Source organism: Mustela nivalis (assembly GCF_964662115.1).
Source record: "Mustela nivalis genome assembly, chromosome: 6".
Classification (NCBI taxonomy): domain Eukaryota; kingdom Metazoa; phylum Chordata; class Mammalia; order Carnivora; family Mustelidae; genus Mustela; species Mustela nivalis.
Window position 1 is genome coordinate 50,245,933 of NC_139025.1, and position 20,310 is coordinate 50,266,242.

Here is a 20,310-nt window from a genome sequence, read left to right on the forward strand (position 1 = left end):
CAGCTGGGAGCCTGCTTCCCCCTCTCTCTCTGCCTGCCTTTCTGCCTACTTGTGATCTCTGTATGTCAAATAAATAAATAAAATCTTCAAATTAAAAGTGCATACCTCACACATAAAGAAACTGAAATGAGCATGGAATACCTTTCCATATGTTTGTTTAATTTCAGCAATGTTTTATAGTTTTTAAGTACAAACCATTCACCTCTCTGGTTAAGTTTATTCTCAGGTGCAATTGTAAATAGATTGTTAATTTCTTTTTCTGCTATTGTATTATTAGTGTATAGAAATGAAACCATCTTCTATATTAATTTTGTATCCTGCAATTTTACTGTATTTATCAGTTCTAGTTTTTCATTGGAGACATCAGGGTGTTCTATATATATTATCATACCATCTGCAAGTAGTGAAGTTTGACTTCATTCTTACCAATTTGAATGCCTTCTTTTTTTTCTTTTTCTTCTCTGATGTTATCTATAGCTATGACCTCTAGTACTGTGTTGAATAAAAGTGATGAGAGTAGACATCCTGGTCTTGTTCCTAATCTTAAAGGGAAAACTCTGTTTTTCACCTTTAAGAATTATGTTAGCTGTGAGTTTTTCATAAATAGTCTTTATCATGTTGAAGTATGTTTCCTCCAAAGTTATTTTATGGGTAATTTTTATCAGGAATGGGTGTTTTTCTTTGTCAAATGCTTTTACTGCATCTGCTGAGATGGTCATTTTGTTTTCATCCTTTCTCTTATTGATGTGATGCATCACACTGATTGATTTGCAAATAATGGGTCACCCTTGCACCCCTGGAATAAATCCCACTTGATCATGGTGAATGGCTTTTTGAATGTATTGTTGGATTTGGTTTGCTAGTATTTTGTTGAGGATTTTTGTTTCTATGTTCATCAGAGACATTGGCCTGTAGTTCTCTTTTTTCATAGTGTCTTTATCTGGTTTTAGTATCAGGGCAACACTGACCTCATAGAATGAATATGGAAGCTTTCCTTCCTCTTCTATTTTTTGTAATAGTTTGAGAAGAATAGGCATTAACTCTTTAAATGTTTGGCGGAAATCACCTGTGAAGCCATCTGGTTCTGAACTTTTGTTGAGAGTTTTATAAATTTTTATTCAAATTCATTGCCAATAATCATCAGTCTGTTCAAATTTTCTATTTCTTCCTAATTTGGTTCTGGAGGTTATATATATCTAGGAACATTCATTTCTTCTAGGTTTTCCAGTTAGTTGGCATATAATCATTCATAATAAATTCTTATAACCCTTTGTATTTCTGTGTTATCTTTTCAGTACTGATTTTGAGTCTTCTTTCTCCTTTTTTGTAAGTCTGGCCAAAGACTTATCAATTTTATTTACCTCTTGAGAGAATCAGCTCCTTGTATCATTTTTATATTTTTTATTAATTTTTTAGACTGTATTTCATTTATTTCTGCTCTAATCTTTTTTTTTTTAATTTTTGTTCCTTTTACTAGCTTTTGACTTTGTTCTTATTTTTCTAGCTTCATTAGGATCAAGGATAAGTTGTTTGAGATTTTTCCTCACTTCTTGAAATAGGTCTTTATTACTATAATCTTTTCTTCTAAAATAGTATTTTCTGGGGGCGCCTGGGTGGTTCAGTGGGTTAAAACCTCTGCCTTCAGCTCCGGTTGTGATCCCAGAGACCTGGGATCTAGCCCCATGGCGGGCTGTCTGCTCAGCAGGGAGCCTGTTTCCCCCTCTCTCTGCCTGCCTCTCTGCCTACTTGTGATCTCTGTCTGTCAAATAAATAAAATCTTAAAAAAAAAAAGCTTTTTTTGCATCTCAAAATTTTGCACCATTGTGTTTTCATTTGCATTTGCATCATGTATTTTTTAATTTTCTCTTTGATTTCTCAGTTAAGTTATTCTTTTTATTAGCATATTATTTAACCTCCACATATTTGTGTTCTTTCCATATTTTTTTCTTATGATTACTTTCTAGTTTCATAGTGTTTGGGTCAGTAAAAATACATGATGATTTCAGTCCTTTTGAATTTATTTAAATTTGTTTTATGGCCTAACATGTGATCTATTCTGGAGAATGTTCCATGAGTACTTGAAAATAATGTGGTCATTTTGCTGGTTTAGGATGGAATGTTCTGAACATATCTGTTATATCAAACTGCTCCAATGTGTCATTCAAAGGCACTGTTTCTTTGGTGATTTTCTGTTTAGATAATCTATCCCTTGATGTAAGTGGAGTCCTAAAGTCCCCTACTATTATTGTATTACTGTTGATTTCCATTATGGCTGTTAATAGTTGCTTTATGTTTTGAGTGCTCTCATATTGGGTGCATAAATATTTATAATCATTATAGCTTCTTGTTGGGTTGTTTCCTTTATAATTTTGTAGTGTTCTTCTTTATCTCTATTTTAAAGTCTTTTTATCCAATATAAATATTGCTACCCCAATTTTCTTATTAAAATGTCTATACTACCCAAGGCAATGGACAGATTTAATGCAATCCCCCCTATCAAAATACCAACTATATTTTTCACAGAACTAGTATAAATAATTCTAAAATTTGAGTGGAACAACAAAGGATCCTTAATAGCCAAAGAAATCTTGAAAAAGAACAAAACTGGAGGTATCATAATCCCAGATACCAAGATATAATACAAAGCTGTGGTCATCAAAACAGTATGGTATCGGCACAAAAGCAGACATATAGAGAAATGGGACAAAGAGTCCCAAAATGAATTCACAATATTATGTACAACAAAGGAGGCAAGAATACACAATGGGAAAAAGTCTCTTCAACAAATGGTATTGAGGAAACTAAACAGCTAGATGCAAAGGAATGAAGCTGGGCCTATTCTTATACCATACAAACAAAATTCAAATGAAAATGGATTAAAGATCTAAACGTGATGAAATAGAAACCAAAAAAACAATAGAACAAATCAACGAAACTAGGAGCTGGTGCTTTGAAAGAATTAATAAAATTGATAAACCCCTGGCCCGACCTATCAAAAAGAAAAGAGAAAGGACCCAAATAAATAAAATCATGAATGAAAGAGGAGAGATCACAACTAACACCAAAGAAATACAAACTATTATAAGAACATACTATAAGCAACTCTACGCCAACAAATTTGACAATCTGGAAGAAATGGATGCATTCCTAGAAACATATAAACTACCACAACTGAACCAGGAAGAAGTAGAAAGCCTGAACAGACCCATAACCAGTAAGGAGATTGAAACAGTCATTAAAAATCTCCAAACAAACAAAAGCCCAGGGCCAGATGGCTTCCTGGGGGAATTCTACCAAACATTTAAAGAAGAACTAATTCCTATTCTCCTGAAACTGTTCCAAAAAATAGAAATGGAAGGAAAACTTCCAAACTCATTTTATGAGGCCAGCATCACCTTGATCCCAAAACCAGACAAGGATCCCATCAAAAAAGAGAGCTATAGACCAATATCCTTGATGAACACAGATGCGAAAATACTCAACAAAATACTAGCCAGTAGGCTTCAACAGTACATTCAAAGGATTATTCCCACGACCAAGTGGGATTTATTCCAGGGCTGCAAGGTTGGTTCAACATCCGCAAATCAGTCAATGTGATACAACACATCAATAAAAGAAAGAACAAGAACCATATGATACTCTCAATAGATGCTGAAAAAGCATTTGACAAAGTACAGCATCCCTTCCTGATCAAAACTCTTCAAAGTGTAGGGATAGAGGGCACATACCTCAATACCATCAAAGCCATCTATGAAAAACCCACCGCAAATATCATTCTCAATGGAGAAAAACTGAAAGCTTTTCTGCTAAGGTCAGGAACACGGCAGGGATGTCCATTATCACCACTGCTATTCAACATAGTACTAGAGGTCCTAGCCTCAGCAATCAGACAACAAAAGGAAATTAAAGGCATCCAAATCGGCAAAGAAGAAGTCAAATTATCACTCTTCGCAGATGATATGATACTATGTGTGGAAAACCCAAAAGACTCCCCTCCAAAACTGCTAGAACTTATACAGGAATTCAGTAAAGTGTCAGGATATAAAATCAATGCACAGAAATCAGTTGCATTTCTCTACACCAACAGCAAGACAGAAGAAAGAGAAATTAAGGCATCAATCCCATTTACAATTGCACCCTAAACCATAAGATACCTAGGAATAAACCTAACCAAAGAGACACAGAATCTATACTCAGAAAACTATAAAGTACTCATGAAAGAAATTGAGGAAGACACAAAGAAATCGAAAAATGTTCCACGCTCCTGGATTGGAAGAATAAATATTGTGAAAATGTCTCTGCTACCTAAAGCAATCTACACATTTAATGCAATTCCTATCAAAGTACCATCCATCTTTTTCAAAGAAATGGAACAAATAATTCTAAAATTTATATGGAACCAGAAAAGACCTCGAATAGCCAAAGGGATATTGAAAAAGAAAGCCAACGTTGGTGGCATCACAATTCCGGACTTCAAGCTCTATTACAAAGCTGTCATCATCAAGACAGCATGGTATTGGCACAAAAACAGACACATAGATCAATGGAACAGAATAGAGAGCCCAGAAATATACCCTCAACTCTATGGTCAACTAATCTTCAACAAAGCAGGAAAGAATGTCCAATGGAAAAAAGACAGCCTCTTCAATAAATGGTGTTGGGAAAATTGGACAGCCACATGTAGAAAAATGAAATTGGACCATTTCCTTACACCACACATGAAAATAGACTCAAAATGGATGAAGGACCTCAATGTGCGAAAGGAATCCATCAAAATCCTTGAGGAGAACACAGGCAGCAACCTCTTCGACCTCTGCCGCAGCAACATCTTCCTAGGAACATCACCAAAGGCAAGGGAAGCAAGGGCAAAAATGAACTATTGGGATTTCATCAAGATCAAAAACTTTTGCACAGCAAAGGAAACAGTTAACAAAATCAAAAGACAACTGACAGAATGGGAGAAGATATTTGCAAACGACATATCAGATAAAGGACTAGTGTCCAGAATCTATAAAGAACTTAGCAAACTCAACACCCAAAGAACAAATAATCCAATCAAGAAATGGGCAGAGGACATGAACAGACATTTCTGCAAAGAAGACATCCAGATGGCCAACAGACACATGAAAAAGTGCTCCATATCACTCGGCATCAGGGAAATACAAATCAAAACCACAATGAGATATCACCTCACACCAGTCCGAATGGCTAAAATCAACAAGTCAGGAAATGACAGATGCTGGCGAGGATGCGGAGAAAGGGGAACCCTCCTCCACTGTTGGTGGGAATGCAAGCTGGTGCAGCCACTCTGGAAAACAGCATGGAGGTTCCTCAAAATGTTGAAAATAGAACTACCCTATGACCCAGCAATTGCACTACTGGGTATTTATCCTAAAGATACAAATGTAGTGATCCAAAGGGGCACGTGCACCTGAATGTTTATAGCAGCAATGTCCACAATAACCAAACTATGGAAAGAACCTAGATGTCCATCAACAGATGAATGGATCAAGAAGATGTGGTATATATACACAATGGAATACTATGCAGCCATCAAAAGAAATGAAATCTTGCCATTTGTGACAACATGGATGGAACTAGAGCGTATCATGCTTAGCGAAATAAGTCAAGCAGAGAAAGACAACTATCATATGATCTTTCATATGAGGAAGTGGTGATGCAACATGGGGGCTTAAGTGGGTAGAAGAAGAATCAATGAAACAAGGTTGAATTGTGAGGGAGACAGATAAACCATAAGTGACTCTTAATCTCACAAAACAAACTGAGGGTTGCTGGGGGGAGGGGGTTTGGGAGAAGGGGAGTGGGGTTATGGACATTGGGGAGGGTATGTGCTTTGGTGAGTGCTGTGAAGTGTGTAAACCTGGTGATTTACAGCCCTGTACCCCTGGGGATAAAAATATATGTTTATAAAAAATAAAAAATTAAAATTAATTAATTAATTAATTTTAAAAAGATCTAAATGTGAGACCTGGAACCATAAAACTCCAGTAGAAAACATAAGCAATAATTTCTATGACATTAACCATATAAACATTTTTCTAGATATGTTTCCTCTGGCAAGGGAAAAAAAAGCAAAATAATTATTGGGGCAACATCAAAATAAAGAATTTTATACAGGAAAGGAAACCATAAACAAAAAGGCAAACCCACGGAATGGGAGAAGATATTTGCAGATGATAAATCCAATAAGGGGTTAATATCCAAAATATATAAAGAACTTACACAATGCAACATACAAAAAATAAATAATCTAATTAAAATGGGCAGAGTACATGAATAGATATTTTTTCAAAGACATATAGATGGTCAACAGACACATGAAAACCTACTTAACATCACTAATCATCAGGGAAATGCAAATCAAAACATACCTCTCAGAAGGGCTAAAATCAAAAAACACAAGAAACCATAAGCAGTGGCAAAGATGTGGAGAAAAAAGAAACCTCATGAACTGTTGCTAGAAATGCAAATTAGTGCAGCTCCTGTGGAAAAGAGTATGAAGTTTCCTCAAAAACAAAGAGAATTACCATATGATCCAGTAATTCCACTACTGGATATTTATCCAAAGAAAATGAAAACACTGATTCAAAAAGATACATGTTCCCCTATGTCTACTGCAGCATTATTTACAATAGGCAAGATAGGGAAGCAACCCAAGTGCCCATCCATAAATAATGGATAAAGAAGAGGTGGTGTGTGCATGTATATACACCTCTGGAATATATACTATATATATTATCGAGTTGTATAAAAGAATGAGATCTTGCCATTTGCAACAACACTGATAGATCTACAGGCTATAATGCTAAGTGAAGTAAGTCAGAGAAAGACAAATACCATAAAATCTCACTTATATATAGAATTTAAGAAAAAGGGAATGAAAAAAGAGACAAACAAAACTCTTAGAAAACTTGTTGCCAGAGGGGAGGTGGGTAGGTTGATGGGTGAAACAGGGGAAGGAGATTAAGACTATACTTATGATGATGTGAGCACTGAGTAATGAATAGAATTACTGAAATTCTGAAAATATGTAACTCTATGTTAATTATACTTGAATAACTTTTTTAATTAAAAAAAAATTAAAAGAATATTTGCCACGGTGGTTTACCTGGCTGAGAATATTTGCACAGGTGTTAAAAATTTTCTAGTAGTTCCATTAAAAAACTAAAACATGAATAAAATATAATAATATATATAGTAACCAAAATTATCTAAAATGCTTTGTAAATGTAATCATCCCAAAAATTAATAGTAAGAGAGTTTACATTTTTATGCTGTTATAAAATCATGTATTTAGCCCTAACAGCATATTTCAGCTCAGACTAGCTGGATTCATGTACTGATAGCCCCATTTGTCTTTTGGGTATTACTACACTGTGTGTTTATTATTATACACAGTGTATTATTACACTGTGTGGTGTCAGTCTACAAACCCTGCAGGAGAAATTCCACCCATGGCACAGCAACAATGAAGTTTGCTGCTCTCATCAAAGCTGTTGTTAGAAGATGTCCCAGTATTGCTATACGTCTCCTTAGACATTAATTAGAAGAATATTCCCCAATAAAAACTTCTATTTATAAGTACTTATGTATATAAAGATTCTCTTTGTACTTGGCAACAACAAAAAACACAACAACAAATCTCATCTGAAGTCACCATTCAAAATTTGGTGCTAATGAAAACTGCCTCATGTAAAACTCCCCCCGCCTTTTTAAAAAATATTTTATTTATTTATTTTACAGAGAGACACAGCAAGAGAGGGAATACAAGCAGGGTAAGTGGGAGAAGGAGAATCAGGCTTCCTGCTGAGCAGGTAGCCTGATGCAGGGCTCAATTGCAGGACTCTGGGATCATGATGTGAGCCAAAGTAAGATGCTTAACTGGCTGAGTCACCCAGATGCCCCAACCTTCCTCTTTTTAATATCAGAATTTAAACTTATTAAAATTGACTCACTTTTTCCCAGTACATATGTGAGGTTATGTTTTGATCTGCAAATGGTTTGATAAAACTAAAAAATGGGAATTCATTGGTAATTATTTCTGACTGATCACCAGTTCAATTCAGAAGGTATCAGTACACTAACATCCTGACATCAGGGAAATGAAGAAGACTAAAAAGAAAAAGAGAAAAGAAAATAATGTTAATAAGAATGAATCTGGGGCACCTGGGTGGCTCAGTCAGTTAAGCGACTGACTTGATTTCATCTCAGGTCATGATCTCAGTGTGCTGGGATCCATGCTTCGCTTGGAATCTGCTTCAGATTCTCTCTCTCTCTCTCCCTCGGCCCTTCTAGTTATGCTCATGAGTGCTATCTCAAATAAAAATAAATAAAATCTTTTTTTTTCTTAAAGAAAGAATCTGTATTTCCATAAACTGATTTTTATTATGAACTTGACATGGCCTACACCTAAATTTTAAGACTGAACATTATTATACCATGCTAATAAAAAGGGTGGTTGTTTAAAACAATAGCAGTGGAGAATTGGATGCTATCAACTCTTGTTAACTGCAAATTTAGTCAGATTTTCCCAGTAGCATAAGGGAATACCTCCAGGATACCAATGCCTCTAGTCTAAGAAAGATACATGATCAGGAAATAGTACATCTAAGTTTACAGCCAAAATATGGCTTTTTCAAATGTATATTAATTCAGGTTTCATTTTTCCTGTGTGACTAAGATTTCTGATAGCAAAAAAAAAAAAAAATTAAAAATTAAAAAGGAATTAGGACATGGCACTCTAATAAAACTAGTCATATACTTCTGCTACACTAATGGGTAGTTTTTCCATTGTATGATTCTTTAAAAAATTTTGTCCAAGTGTATTTTTGACAAGAATACAATAAAAACATAGCCCCTCACTTGAGGTGTGTCATTTTTTTTTAACTATTGATGTGCAAGACTTAAAGATTCTCCTTGTTACATAACTTCCAAAGTTATGCTTCAATATTCAGAAAAAAATAAATGAAACAATGGGGTTTTACAAGGTCAGCACTGGGAGCCATCAGAATAGGTGTCAGCAGTTAAGGGTGGTGTGTGTGTGTGTGTGTGTGTGGCCTGCCGACCCAAATATCTTTCAGTCCCATTAATCAGCTCTCAACTAGAACGTTACTCCTTTTCAGGAAGCATTGACCTGTGTGGTTCTGTGTAAAATGTAAGAACTCCTGAGAAGGAGAAAATGCAGTATCTAGAGTAATAAGTTTATTATTGTATTATTATCTCAGTACAGCTGAGCCCAAGCAGCAGGACAGGCCTCTGAAATTAAAAGCAAGAGCTGCAGGAAAAGCAGGAAAGATATCCTGGTGGTGATAGGTGTCAGAGAGGAGTCAGAGAGGATGTTTCGCCTACCTCACATTTTGCTTAGTGTTGGCCTGAATGCCTTTGAGAGAAATATCACCCAGAAAAAGACTACTCCTGTGTAAACAGCCTCATTTCCAGGGCCAAGAGGGCAGGGTGGGTGATGCAACGCTAACATTTATTCACACAACAGTTCCCAGGGTGCACTGCAAGGCATGCCTCCTATTCCAATCCAAACTCCCCAATCTTAAGGGTCTTAAAGAACAAAGGGATCTGGTTTAGGGCAACAACAGCCGCTGAGAAAATCCTAGAATGGATAGAGATAGAAAGCTATTGGAATGATCCCTCGCTTTCCAGTAACCCATCAAAATAATCACATTTTTACTGAGGCAATGTATTTAAACTGCAGACCTATTGGAGTCTTGAGCTCATTTTTGTAAAGCTTTCAGTTCAATTCCAGTTAGCCAACAGACAGTTTAATATTAGTTTCAGGTGTACAATTTAGAAAAATACAGAAACAAATAAGTTTGAATTCCAGGTTTCTACATTGACTAATAGCAACGAGTTCAAATTGGTTTTGCTTAATAGAAAAATATCTATTTACTACCAAACAAGTTATACCAATAGCCTAGACAGGTGAGATGGTAGATGAAAACAGGGAATAGTATTAACAACTTTTGGACCATGTCTATAAAGTATAAAGGAAGAATCATTTTATGATTTTCATGTTTTATCCTCAATGCAAGTGCCACACAGTTACTGAGATCACTACACCCTCCCGTTGATTTGGTTCAACTCCTGTTACATTCCCAAGTAACAAAATTATTTTGTGTTAATTTTGAAGGATGCAACAACATATTTATATCAACTAGGGATAGTCTCTGAGGCTGAAGGAGGCCCTTATTTGTGTGTGTAAACATGGTCATTATGCCTTTAAATTGCAAATTTCAGAGAAACCACTACCTAGTTAACTTTTAAAAACCATTCTTAGAGCAAGAATTTAAAAGACTCGGGTTGATTGTACTTGAATAGTTGCAGCACAAGTAATAAATACAGTGAGAGGCTTTCTCTTGGGGCACAAGACCACATTTATCTGTTTTACATCATTACTTTAATGTGCTTAATTACTTTATCATTATGAATGTACTTTAATCAGCAGGACAAATACTTTCCAATGCTTCCTATTTTGTAGACTTTTAGAAGAATACAGGAAAATGTTTATAAGGCATTTTATTCCTTACACCAGCAGCTAAAAGATGATATTTTAGAAGTACCTTGAGATATGGAGATCTTAAATTACATGCAAGACATCACTAGAGAATCTAGAAATAAAAAGGATTTATTCTCTCTAGGCTCATTGAATGCTACCTTCTCACAAATAAATATTAAGATGGCCTAATATACATTGCTTTCACTATCTCAGTCTTAGTTGCTAAATAACTTTATAATAAATAACTGACATTTTCTTTAACTGACAGATCTCCTGAAATTCAACAAACAAACAAAAGCATGAGATAGAAGCCTAATAAAAGTTCCTAATTAGGAAATTGGTCCCTGAAGGCACATTTTCTCTCAGCCTAAAGGACCGCTTTATAGACAGATCATTGTTTTTTATTTTCAGTTGGTTTCTCTAATTTGCATGTGCACACACACATGCACAACACAAAAATGTTTTCTTTGAAGACAATTAAAATTATTTTGCCAATCAGGTTAACTATCCAGATGTTCTTTTAAATATATCACATTTTTCTCTTTACTAACATAGTGTTTCAGAATGAGAAAAGGCTTCATGATGTGGAGTTTACAACAAATTCCTCCCCTGCTAGAATTTCTGTATTTTTCCATAGAGCCTCTTTTATCTGTGAATAGAATTATTGCGTGTTTTCTTTGCTATGTTCAACTTATTTTCTATCTTCAGAGCTAAACATAAGAGCCTGAAAAGTAATAGTTTTCTCTCATTTTTTTAATCATTCCTCATGTATAATCTACTCTATATATTTATAATTTTCTTAATGAAGATGATTGCCATGAAAATGCTTATTAAATATAGCAACATTACAAATATTGTCAGATCAATATTATTCATAATATCCAAAGCTTTTTTGGAACAGAAAAATTGATAAATTTAGAGAAAATATTCCACTTGTACGGATTTCATAAATCTGCAGATAAATGTTTGATTGTGTAGAGCTCAGTTTAGTTTTCCATGTACAGTCAAGCGACAGATAAGTGGCTGGGCTGGGCTCAGGTTTGGTGATAAATAATATGACACACTGTTATTATTATAGTATTTGTTTCCTTTATCTAATCTCCTCATGAATTAGCTTTTATTTTATTTTAATTATATTTAATTCACAACTATTATTTCCTAGTTGCTTTCATTTCATCTGAGTTGGCAGATGTTTGACCACATGTTCTACAAGTGTTGCCAGTATCAATAAAGTTTCTGTACATCTTAAACACATTTGACCTCCTGTTTCTGTAAACTTACCACTTGAATGTTGTTTTCAATCTTCAAGCACTCTCAATTTTGCTGTCCTGTTCAGCTAGTGAAACACATTTCCACTGTAAAACCTCCCCCGCCCCGCCCTGGCCACCAAAATAAATAAATAAATAAATAAATAAAAGTTGCATATACTTGAAGTTCAAATTTCTTATAGTTTGGCTTCTTTGGCACTAAAAAAAACATCTCCAGCTGCTCATGCATGAATTCCTTTGAACAATTTTTTTTTTTTCCCCTTTGAACAATCCTGGTTCTTTCTTGAGATGTCCCATTGTTTGAGTTTTTTCACTTTCAGCAAAGTACGTGGCCATTCTTCTTTCAAATATAGTTTCCACTAGTGGTTTAACCATAATTTTGTAAGCTATTTCATTAGGAGCTGAGTCATCAAAGGCAGGATCAAAACCTAATGTTTAGCTTTTAAGTACCTTCTTGAGACAAAACTAAAAATGGGCCATCAATAATTTTATTAGGGATTATGATTATCCCAAGTTTCTTTTCTGCTGAAAGGTCATTTTTTTACACAAACTCACATCCTATGTTCACTAATGGGATTTGCTACGGCCAATAGTCTACAATCCCTTTAAAGTCTCTGATCATACACAGAATTTCATAATTTGTGTTTGTAGCATCAAAATAAGTTTTTTTCTGTTGTCTTTTTTTCTTGTTGTTGTATTTTTTTTGTCTTTTGTTTTTCATAATTTTTCTACTTTTTTCACACAGAATTTCTATGTGCATTCTGTTGTGCAGAGGAAGACTATTCAGGAGGCTGACTAGGTTGTGCTCATACAGAGCCAACCACTTTGTTATCTATTGGAGGAAGGTCATTCTAAACAGAAGGCATAGTCTGACAGTTCTTTACAGTTTTGTTTACTTTGGCTGAAGATGCTGGAGGTACAGGTGTTTCTGGACTGGATTCAATATCTTCCTCAGAGATAGTCATAGCTGAGTGAAAAGAAGCTCTCTGGATCAATATCTTTGTCCTTTGTATCTCCATTTTCTAGCCATTTGACAGTATTACTTTCACTATTTTCATTTAAAAATGTTACCATTGCTTGATATATTTGGGTTCGTTAATCAGGGGTCTTGAATTTGTTCTCATTTCCTCTCTCTCTCCATGTGTTTTGTCCTTTACAGTAAAATACACTTCCAAGTCTGGCTGGGAGTCTGTCTACATCCTAAGCCAAGTGACATTAAATATTTTCCCCTAAAGGAACCATTACTCCACTAGATGGTTAGATTTCCACATATATCCTGATCTACATGTTGCTAAAGTTGGCTATAACTGTTTACCTCATCTAAGGTGTGTATGTCGGGTGGGGATGGGGAAGTTGTGACAGTGTGACTGTGAGTAAGGCCCTCAGGGCATGGAGGGATGCCAGGGCTGGGCACAGGAGGGTGGGAGGGACCAAGCTCAATTCCTAAGAGCCAACCCTGGGGACAGAAATTTTTTTGTTTTACATAGGTAAATTTAGAAATCTTCTCATAATGTTAATGAGATATATAAGTGACCATAGAGAGAAAATTATCCCAAGCAATACCCACAAATACAACCAGAGGACATGTGGGCAAATTCTTCTTTAGAAGATAAGGTTCTTTTTAATAAAATAAAATCTTCATTTTTTATCTTGGTAAATTATCAAGTTAAAAAATTTGAATTTAATCCAGTGTAAAAAGAGTCAATATCATAGATCTTATAAAACAATAAGTGAAATTGCTGAGTTGAAAGATTACATTCTCAATCTTCAAAATTCACTAAATCCTAAAATTTCCTAATTTTATATTCAATCCTCAAGCTGCCCATCACAAATCTGTATATGCTGTAAAGACAGGAAATCAAAAAGTATGGAAGTATACACTCCCCCAATTCAAGATGATTGCATTAATATTAAAAATGTTATTATTAATTATATGCATTTGGGCATTTTGTTCATTTGAGATTATCGATTTAAAATGTAACATTTAGAAACAATATTTCAATTTCTTACAAAGTAAATTGTTAAATTTTAGGCTCTATTTTTGACATTCTTTCCCTTTATTCATCCTTGCCCCACCAAGAGAAGAAACAAAGAAACAGGAAAATAAACATACTAGGAATAAAATCTGGTATAAACTACTTAGTCTGAACAAGATTTCACCACTTACTAGCAACTTGATTTGGGCAGGTTACTTAATTTCTGTGACTGTGAGGTTCCTGAATGGCTCAATTGGTTAAGCATATGCCTTTGGCTATGGTCATGACTCAGGGTCCTGGGATCAAGCCCCACATCAGGTTCCCTGCTCAGTGAGGAGTCTACTTCTCCCTCTTCTCCCACCTCTGTTCATGCTTTCTCTCTCTCTCTCAAATAAATAAGTAAAATCCTTAAAAACAATTTTTGTGACTGTATTTTGTTTTGTTTGACTTGAGAAGTTGATAATTGATATTATTATACCTTCAGAGTATACTTTAAGATGGCTAAAAGTAATGATGTAAAATAAACAACATAATGGATACATTTGGTACTCATTCAATATTTATCATTAGTAAAGTTATTTTTAAATGTTATTGTATTATACTGGTTATTTTCTGTACTCATTCATTACAACTATGATGACAATCATAAGTCAAATATTAAAGCCCAGATAACAATACAAATGAAACAAAATGAATAATATGGCTCAAAAGTACATTATTCCTTATAGAACTATAGTATGTACAGTATAGGTCTCTTTCTTGCCCAACTGGTGCCAAAAATGTGAATTTGCAATAAACACAGGGATTTTACAATTAAATGGTTTATATTAGTACTGTAAAAACCAAAGCTCCTTTTAAGTTAAGCTCAAAGTTGTTTGGACAATGTATTATGACTTGTACTAACACCTCAATCTTTGACTGCTTTTCTCTGGACATTATTAAAGACTTCTTTCCTGGTCTAAAACTCTTCTTCTCACAATATGTATCAAATCTTAAGGAAATGTAAAAAGTGGTAATAAAATTTAGAAATGTTCAAAAGAATAGATGTGGAAAAAAATTCTTTCAGGTGTAGACCTAGACATTGTGAACAATGAAATAAGATCGATTTCATTTTTGATCTAATCAGATCATATTTTTTTATATCCAAACAATCTTCATATTTCTGTAATTGTCATTCCCTCTAGAGTTCTGGTCCTGTCATGGCCAAGTAAACTCCACTGGAACAACACTCTTGCAGATAACAATTATAAATTTAACAAAGCATAAGCCATTTCCTTAAGGCACTGGAAAGTTACAGAAGTAAGCTGATACTCCATGAAAGGTGAAACACAGAGGAAGGGAACAAAATGGCGTCAAATTATTTGTGATTCATCCTGAGAGAAGCCTCAAGTCTTCGCTATTTAATGTGGCTAAAATCTAACAAGGACCCTGCAGTCCAACTGGCATGAGGGAACATAGGATGGGATTAATGTAATCGTAACCAGTTAAAGTAGTAGAGAAATACCACAAGGAAAAGTGAGAAGAGATTCCTAAATTTTTTATAAAATGTCTGCCCAGATCCCTGGCTAATCTGTGAACCACTGTGCATAGGGAAAACCCCAAACATACTAAAAAGGGAAATGGAGTTTCATAGTTCAAGTTAGGCCAAGTTGTATGTCTTCAAAGATAAATTTAAAAAAATAGTCATCAGAGGGCCATAAAAATCACCTGTAGTTTCTAAAATATATCCATTGCAATGCCCAAGGGAAATTTAAAATTAGTTGATATCTAAAGAAATAAGATGACATAATTAATTCAAAAAAGAAAGAAAAAAAAAGATAACGCTGTGTGACTTAGATGTTGAAATTTGCAGATAAGGATATTAAAGGAGCTATTGTAAATATGTTTAAAAGTATAAAGGAAAATATAGGCAGATCTTGAAGATACTCTGTGTTTAGTTCCAGACCACCCCAATAAAGCAAATATCACAATAAAACAAATCAAATGACTTTTTTTTTGGTTTCCCAGTGCATATAAAAGTTATGTTTATACTATAATCTATTAAGTGAACAATAGCATTATGTTTGAAAAACAATGAACATACCTTAATGAAAAAATACTTCATTGTTAACCATCATCAGAGTTTTCAATGAGTCATAATCATTGATCACAGATCACCACAATGAACATAATAATAAAAAAGTTTAAAATGTTGTGAGAATTACTTTGTTACAGAGACATGGAGAGAGCAATTGCTATTGGAAAAATGGTGCTGTTAGACTTGCTCAACAGAGTTACCACAAACTTTCAATTTGTAAAAACACACTACCTGTGAAGGGTCTTCAAGTGAAGGGCAATAGGGTTACATGGTCACAATTAATGAAAAGACAAACTCTGAATGAAGAAATAGAGACTATAAAAATCAAACCACTAGGAAATTATAAAACAGAACAAAACACATTGAAATAAAATGCATTGGATGATGGGGGTGCCTGGGTGTCTCAGTCAGTTAAGCATCTGCTTTTGGCTCCAGTTAAGATCCCAGGGTCCTAGGATCTAGCCTTTTGTCCATCAGACTCCTTGCTTAGTGGGGAGTTTGCTTCTCCCTCTGCCCCTCCCCCTCTCATACTCTCTCTCCCTCTCTCTTTTGCTCTCTCTCAAATAAATAAAATCTTAAAAATAAAAAAATTTAAAAAAAAACAACTATAGCAAAAAACCCTCACTGGATGAGAAAACAATACTAATGACTGAGGAAAAAGGTCCCTGAAGTTGAGGATAGGTCAACAGAAATTGTGTAATATGGATAATATAAATGTATATATGGTGAATATGTTTACCTATGTAAGATACAAATATATATAATGTATAAAATACATTTGTGCCTATACATGTCATCAATCCATAGAACAATATCATATGACCCAAATACATGTAATTGAAATTATTAGAGTTCTCCAGAGACACAGAACGAGCAGGATGTCTATACATAGTGAGAGAGATGGAGAGAAAGATTTTTTTTTTTTAAGATTTTATTTATTTATTTGTCAGAGAGAGAGTGAATGAGAGCGAGCACAGGCAGACAGAGTGGAAGGAAGAGTCAGAGGGAGAAGCAGGCTCCCTGCGGAGCAAGGAGCCCGATGTGGGACTCGATCCCAGGACGCTGGGATCATGGCCTGAGCCGAAGGCAGCCGCTTAACCAACTGAGCCACCCAGGCGTCCCGAGAAAGATTTATTATAAGGAATTGACTCATACAATTATGGAGGCTACAAATCCCAAGACCTGCAGTAGGTAAGCTGACAACCCAGAAACCCTATAGTGTGGTTCCAGTCTGAGTGAGAGAAGGCTTGCACTCCCTTTCTCAACCAGAAAGGGCTGATATTTCTGTTAAGTCCAAAGGCAGAAAAAGCCAATAATTCAGTTCAAGTCCAAAACCCCAGTTCATAGCAGTTAGGCAGAAAGAGTTCCCTATTACTCATGGGAAATTTAGCCTTTTTGTTCTAGTCAATCCATTCTTAGTCTACTGATTCAAATTTTAGTTTCATCAAGAAACATCCCCACAGACAAACTCATAATAATGTTGGATCAAACATCTGGGCACCCTATACTTCAATAAGTTGACAAATAAAATTAACCATCACAAGTCCATTCCTAACATGATAGTAACATCATATTATCCTGCACACAACCAAAAATACTAGTTCACAAGAAGTAAAGTACTTGAATGGCTACTCTTCTCCTTGATAAACCATAAAAGGTATTACAAAATTAACAATACTTAATACTATGATATAAAGTCAATACATCTTATGTTACCTGATAGGGAATAAGAGAGTGAAGAAAACAAAGATAGGATATACACATTCATAGCAAAATGATGAAATATTCATAAAAATTAATCTTTATTTCCATAACTTGTCATATGTTTATACTATTCTCTTTACCTTCAGCAAGTATTTCAGCTAAGTGTGATTCTTTAACTGGTAAGGTGACTCATACCTTCTTTCCTAGATATTCAGGGCCATTATTGGTCCTGTCTGGATTGGGTTATTATAGTTTTCCATTTATCTTAATTACAGGGCATGGAAATACTAAGAGATTCCCCTGGGAATCTCCTATAGTCTAGACATTTTTTTCTTACATTCACTGTGGAGTAGTAGTCCAATTCCCTCTTTGTAGTCAGGAACAATCATCTAAGCCAGCATAGTAATTCCCTTCTTTTCCTGTTTAATCTGAGGCATGAGTTGAAAGTGGTCAGATATCAAGTCTTAATTTCTAGCTCAAGGGAGTCACTATTGTGTCTTCTGGTGAAACCCTTCACCCCTTTATTCCTAAGTCCTCAAAGGCCAGTAAAGCCTTATTCTGGGAATAGGAAATAAAATATTTCTCTAGTAGATCACTAGAGAAAACAGTGAGTGGTACCACTTCCCATTTCCACCCCTTGATTCCTAGACCTGTAAATTGTAGCTATGGGAGAAACACTGCCATATACTGGATGCTTATTCAGAGTATGCAGTCTTCTGGGAAATCTTACCCAAGCCCTGCAAGAAACTGACCACTAACTAGGACTATAAATGAGTCCTCGAAAGCCATTCTACCATTCATCCAGCTATAGATGTTGAGAACATGGTATGACCAGCAAATTCCACAATAATGAGCTCATTGCCTCACTTCTTTTGCTATGAAGTGAGTTTTTTTAATCAAGAACTATTCTGTATGATAGACCATGACAGTGAATAAGTCATTCTGTAAGTCCATGGATGGCAGTTTTGGGAGAAACAATTCATGCAGGGAAGCCAAATTCACATCCAGGATAAGTGTCTATTCCTTTAAGAACAAAATTCCACCTTTCCCATAATAGAAGTGTCTGATAAATCAACGTACCACCAAGTAGCTAGCTGATCTACCATTTAGCTAGCTAAATGATGCCATGTAGAAGACTCAGTATTGGTCTTTGTTGGTGGCAGATTGGGCACTCAGCGGGGGCCACAGCCAGGTTGGCCTGGGTGAGTAGACATCTGTGCTGCTGAAGTCACGCATAATCTCCAAACCTGCCACCATGACCACTTTGTTTTTGAGACCATCTGTCAATAACAGAGGTGACTGGAGAGAGAGGATGACTGGTATATATAGAATGGGCCATCTTATTTCCTTGATCATTAAAATCCTCTCCTGCTGAGGTCACCTTGTGGTGAACATTCATATGGGGCGCACACACATAAGTCTTCTCTTCCTCTGTCATTTGATCAAGGGCAAATCTCCAGGAGGCTGTGGGTGTAGGCTGAGAGAGAGATGCAGTGCAGTAGAAGTGGAGCTCATCGGCATTTACACCTTCATGTACCTTACTTGTGCCTTCAAGACCTACTCAGGCCACATTATGTTATATACGACATCTGTCTAATGATGGAGCACTGTTGTGAATGCCCAGCTTTATGTAGGTGAAATAAGACCCAGTACATGATGATAATGTGGTGGCCTAAGTTTAAGCATGCTGTCCCTACTAAGAGCCTGTAGCAGATCAAGAACTGTTTCTCAAAAGGAGAAAAGTATCCAGAGAATAAGTAGGACTTCACTCTAAAATCCTAAGGGACTTTGGTGCAATTAACTTATGAGGGCCTGCCAAAAGCTATAATAGCCTCCGTTTCTGCCACTGACACTTCAAGCACCATTGAATCTATTGGATTACAGGGCCCAAGTGGCAGAGCAACTTGTAAGGCAGGGTGGACCAGTTACAGAGTCTTCTTATGTTCTGGGCCCCCACTCAAATCTAGCAACTCTTCAGGTTGCTCAGTAAATAGGCCAGAATAACACACCTAAATGATGAACATGTTCCTCCCAATATCCAAAGAGATCCCCCAGACATTGTACATCGTTCTGTTTATAGGAGTAGCCAGATACAATACTTTATCTATCACTTAAAAGAAATATTTCAACATGATCCACACTGCTAGACCCCTAGAAATTTTACCAGTAGAAGATCCTGAAGTCATTGGATGTATTTCCCACCATTTCCAACATCAAGATAAACTAAATATGGGATCATAAGCAAAGATCCTCAAAATTGTAGTGAAACAAATAACCACAAATGAAACTCAGAAGATGGAAATCAGATGAAATCATAAACTCACAAGAATTCCACATATAAAAAAGTATCAAAAACAATATAAAATATTACATATTGAATTTTTAAAGAAATAAATTTGGAATCAGAAAAATGAGAAATCAGAAGAAAATTTAACACAGTCAGGTGTATTTTTTTAAATAATCAATAAACTTTCAGTAATAAAAGTAAAGTTGTTGAAAAAAATCAGAAAATTTATAAACTGTATGCTACCATAGAATGCAATATATGGACACATGGAGGTGTAAAATACTACGGTCATTTTAATACATATTGAGTATTGAACTAAAATTTCTAATGTATATTTAATCAGAATACCTAAAAGGAACAGAAATTATAGAATGAGCAGAAGAAAAACTTAAAGTTATCATAGCTGTGCATTTTTTAGGTAATAAAGACATGGATAAGTAGAAATTGGGAAGGACAGTGTATTAAAAAAT

General features: G+C 35.2%; 1 long non-coding RNA gene across 1 annotated transcript in view; it reads right to left on the bottom strand.

Moving 5' to 3' along the window:
• The window catches only part of LOC309867019, a 204,123-nt gene that overhangs the window by 145,645 nt on the left and 38,168 nt on the right, over nt 1-20,310 (bottom strand). The gene's annotated exons all lie outside the window — the stretch shown is intronic.